The sequence below is a fragment of the Penaeus japonicus genome, unplaced genomic scaffold (assembly GCF_977035675.1).
Source record: "Penaeus japonicus unplaced genomic scaffold, GWHDUDI00000001_assembly GWHDUDI00000031, whole genome shotgun sequence".
Taxonomy (NCBI): Eukaryota; Metazoa; Arthropoda; class Malacostraca; order Decapoda; family Penaeidae; genus Penaeus; species Penaeus japonicus.
In genome coordinates this window covers 17,150,178-17,155,177 of record NW_028234433.1, presented here as the reverse complement: position 1 = coordinate 17,155,177, position 5,000 = coordinate 17,150,178, and the positions used below count along the sequence as shown (strand labels likewise).

Here is a 5,000-nt window from a genome sequence, read left to right as displayed (position 1 = left end):
CCTAGTTACTTCCCCCGGCCTCTCCTCATGTCGAGTTACTACCCCTCCCGCTCCCCCCTCTCTCCTGCCGTATTACTCCCCCACTAACTCCCCACACAGAGTTAGTCCTCCTTCTCCTTCCTCCCCCCTGACTTACTTCCCCTCCCCCTCTCCCCCTCAGCGTTACTCCTTTTTCCTCCCCTCCCCTCCGAGTTACACCCCCTCTCCCCGTCAAAATACTCCCCCCTTCCACTTCCACTTCCCCCCTCCCGCTCCTACCCCTACCCCCCACCCCCATCCTCTCGTGAGACCCAGGAGAAGAAAGAAAGAAAAGAAAAAAACAAGCCAATGGCCATCCCACGATCGCAGATGCGTCATAAAAAATCACAGCCTCGAGAAACAATTTACCCCCTTTTTTTCAAAATTGCTTTCTTGAAACAGTACTTAAAGTGATGAATATTCTCAACACACTCGAATATTGTCATAAATGTGTGCGCACACATACACACACACGCACACACACCCATATACGCACATACACACCCCACCATACATCCCTCCTCCCACCCACCCACCCATACAAACACACAACCACTCACCCACCCACCCAATCACCACCCCCACAACCCACCCACATACACACATAACCACCCACCCCCACAACCACCCACCATCCCCACCCACCTCCACAGCCAAAACCCCACACATTCCCAAACACAAACAAAACCCACCCTCCACACACACCCAAAACCCACCCTCCACACACCCAAAACCCCACACATTCCCACACACAAACAAAACCCACCTTCCACACACACACCCACACATCCACCACCACTTATTTGTCAATTCAAAAGTCAACGATGATGAAGCGCCGGTCATCCATACGTCGCCTATTCCACTAATTGGCCCAACTTCATTATCCTCTCTCAGATACATCTCCATTATCATCATTACACCCATGTTGTAATCAGCATAATGAACAGCATCGCCGAGGTGCGTCTGTCTGTCTGTCTGTCTGTCTGTCTGTCTGTTCCGTGAGTCTGCTCGCTGAACCGGCGCTCGGGAGGAAGAAGTTCGGGAGGAGTGGGATGACGGGAGGGAGGGAGGGAGAGGGGGAGGGAGGGAGGGAAGGAGAAGGAGAGAAAGAGAAAGAGAAAGGGAGAGAGAGGGAGAGATAGAGATAAGAGAAGATGAGAGAGAGAGAGAGAGAGAGAGAGAGAGAGAGAGAGAAATAGAGAGAGTGAGAGAGAGAGAGAGAGAGAGAGAGAGTGAGAGCAAAGAAGAAAACAGACCAATAACATAACCCATAAACATCAAGAACCACAAAAAACTGAAGTGATAAAAAACACACACACAAACTTAATACAGCTAAGTGCAGAATTCTAAATCTCAGCTTTAATAATTTCAAAATCCTCTCCCTCCCTTCTTCCCCTACCCCTTTCCCTCTTTCCCTCCCTCCCTCTTCCCTTCCCCTTCCCTACCCTACCCCCCTTCCCCTTCCCTACCCTACCCCCCCCTTCCCCTTTCCTTCTCATTTTCCGCTCTCCTCCCCTCCCCTCCTCCCGCTCTCACCCCCCTCCCCCTCTCATCCCCCTCCCCCCCTTTTTTTCAAAGTTGATGGAGTTATGAATATAGCATTTTTTCGCCGCTGGGACTCCTGGTCGTGGGAATGTGGACTCTTCGGTAAGGAAAATGTTTTGCCATTTTTGAATCGGGGGGGGGGGCGAGGCAGGGGGCGGGGTTAAGAGGACTAGCTAACCTCTTTGTGGGAGGGGAGTTAGAGGGGAGGGGTAGGGGTGTGGGAGTTAGAGAGGGAGGTTAGGAAATACGATCTTTGAAGGAGGGGGTGAGAGGGCTATGAGGTGGGGGGCGAAGGCTATCTTAGGGGGGAAGGGAGAAAGGGGGCTATCTTTCAGAGAGGGGGAAAAGACTATCTTTGAGGGTAGGAGAGAGAGGGCTGTCTGTGATGTAGAGGGTGAGTGGGTTTATCTCTGAGGGAAATAAGATAGGCGGGGGTTAGAGGGGGGTAGGAGTAGGGGGTGGGGGGGTACTAGAGGATTACCATTGCGGAACAGAGACCTACGAGTATCTTTGAGGGAGGGGGTAGGGGGGGGAGGACAGGCTATATTTAAAATAAGACGCGACTTTAAGGAAAGCATAAATAAAAACAAAAAAAGAAAGACATGTATAAATACGAAAGATATCAGGGAGCAGAAAGAGGAGAATGAGAGGGGAAGGAGAGGGGGCAGAGGAGACGAAAGGAGGTTACATAATCGGTAAATGTGGACGTCGCGAATATTTTCATCTCGCTAAATACTCGTCTGATGAAAGAGAACCACTGATTGGATGAGATTCTGTATAGCGGCCAATCAGCGGATATAGCGGTAGTTAGCGAGGTTTAAAAAATGCGATGAGCCCGATGGTGTTTGGAGATTTTTAAGAAAATAATGATAATAACAATAATTGCAATCGTTAATTGCTTGAGCTATTAATATTCATATCAATATCCCCACCATTACTTTCATTATAAACAATCATCATTTATAATATTTTTAAAATTGTATCTACAGTTACTTAAAGCATTATCATTATTACTATAACTATTATTGTTACAGAAAACAATATTACATAAAACAAATTATCTTATTTACAATGTTATATCATCTATAACATCCATCTACCTATTACATCTCTCTAGTATCTATCCACTTAACGCTTCACTTCTCTAATCATACCTTCATTATGATAATCGAATAAAAAAAAAAAAAAAATACACCTCACACGTAGAAAATCGGAATCACTCATTAATAATCATCATTAAAGACCAAATCTGCCGAGAATGATTAATGATTAAAATCGCGCCATCACTTTGATGGATGGATTACAGAGGAGAAGTTGACAGGTTGGGTGCCGGACGTAATTACTTTAAAAGCGGAGGGTACGGCGCTTCCGGTGTCTTTGTGTCTGTCGGTTTTCCCGGACTATCCATACGTGATTTTGATTCATTTGTTTATTAGACTGTATTTGCATCTTTGTCTGTATGTATAGTGTTTTTTTTCATTCTTATCCAAAATTTGGTTTGATATCTAGTCTAATACCAATATAGACACACACACACACACACTATATGAGTATACTTTGAGACATTTTATATAATAATAAATTATATATACTTATACATATATGTATATATATATCATATAATATATACATTACATTAACTTACACACACACAACACACACACACACACCACACACATAATATATATAATTATATATATATATTATATTATATATTTATATATATATATGATTGATTTAATAACACTGCTCACCTCTAAATGAAACTCGCGTCGCAAACGTTCCTTTCTTTCATGCATTAGTGGCAGTGTTATTAATTTCTTTCTGTGCACTCACTACTACTGTTTTTTGTGATTCATATGTATATAACTTTATCCAATACTCATAAATACAAACCATATCTATCTCCATACATGCATCTACGTCCACCTCCAAAGGTACATCTCTCCCCTCCACACCCTGCACACCTCCACACACACGGACGCCCTTCCAGCGAGACAATCCAGCCAAAGGGAGGAAGTCAAACGGAGAGAAGAATTCCCGCAAGAAAATCCCCCGGAGTTAGAAGTCCTCGAGGCTGGGACGTGGAACGGAATGAGGGCCGAGGAACGCTGTCAGGAATGTACTGCGAACGACACGGAGGGAACGCGACGTGATGGGATATGAGGTATGAAGGAAAATGACGGGAGGGGGTAAGATAAGGAAAGGGGGTGGGAAGAGGGGGGAAGGGGGGAAGAGGGGGGGAGGGGAGGAGAGGGGGGGGGAGGGGGGGGGGGGGGGTTATAATGCGGGAGGGGGTGGGGGGTTAGGGGTAAGATATTGGTTATAAAGCATTAGGGGGTAGTATATGAGGATAAGAGTATAAGAGGGGAGGGGGGGGGGGACGGAGGGGAGAGGGGGGAGAGGGGGGTTAAGGGGGAGGGGGAAGAGGAGGTTCAGTGAGTGGTCGTGTATAATTTCTATAGATGTGGGAGTGTTTATGTGTTTATGTGTGTGTGTTTTTTTGTGTTTGTGTGTGTGTGTGTGTATGTGTGTGTGTATGTGTGTGTGTGTGTGTGTGTGTGTCTGTGTGTGTGTGTGTGTGTGTGTGTGTGTGTGTGTGTGTCATGTGTGTGTGTGTGCGCGTGTGCGTGTGCCTGCTCGTGCGCGCGCGCATGTATGTGTATACAAATATGCAGATATACATGCAGACACAGATACTCAACCCCCCTACATATACAGAAACATACACATACAATTCACTCTCACGCACTCAAACCCACGCACAATCACCCAGCATGGCGCTCGCAAGGTCCTCTTATCAACAAATCTGTCTTTAATTAAGGCAGGCCATATTCCGTCTGGCTGCTCTCCCCCCTCTTTCCCTCCCCCTCCCCTCTCCTTTGGCCAGTCCGGAATTGAAACATGTATTCGACGGATAAATGCCAGCTTAAAATGCGTGCGATAGAAAGCTTATTGACAAGTTCGGCAATTAAAATATGACGGGAAGAGGGTGGTAGGGAGGGGGAAGTGGATGGGGGGGTTTGTAGTTGTGTTTGTTGTTTTTGGGGTTGGTGTTGTAGCTTGTTTGTGTCGATGTCCGCAGTGTATCTATTGCTTTGAACTAATTGAAAGTGTTTGGGCTAGTGAACTAGGTTTGGTACTGGGAGAGAGGGAGGGCGGGGGAGAGAGAGGGGAGAGAGGGGAGGGAGGGAAGAGATGAAAGAGGTGGGGAGGTGAGGAGGGGATGAGGGGGAGGTGGGGGAGGGAAGAGTGGGGGGAGGGAGGGAGGGAGGGAAGGTGGGAGGGAGGGAGGGAGGGCGGGAGGGAGGGAGAGAGAGAGAGAGAGAGAGAGAGAGAGAGAGAGAGAGAGAGAGAGAGAGAGAGAGAGAGAGAGTGCGTCAGGACCTCGCGCGCCGTACCCCCTACGAGGGCGAGTCCATTACCGTCATCCAGGG

At 47.2% G+C, this 5,000-nt stretch overlaps 1 protein-coding gene across 2 annotated transcripts in view; it reads left to right on the top strand.

Annotated features, from left to right (window-relative positions):
- The window catches only part of LOC122265831 (fibroblast growth factor receptor-like 1), a 281,381-nt gene that overhangs the window by 132,846 nt on the left and 143,535 nt on the right, over positions 1-5,000 (top strand). The gene's annotated exons all lie outside the window — the stretch shown is intronic.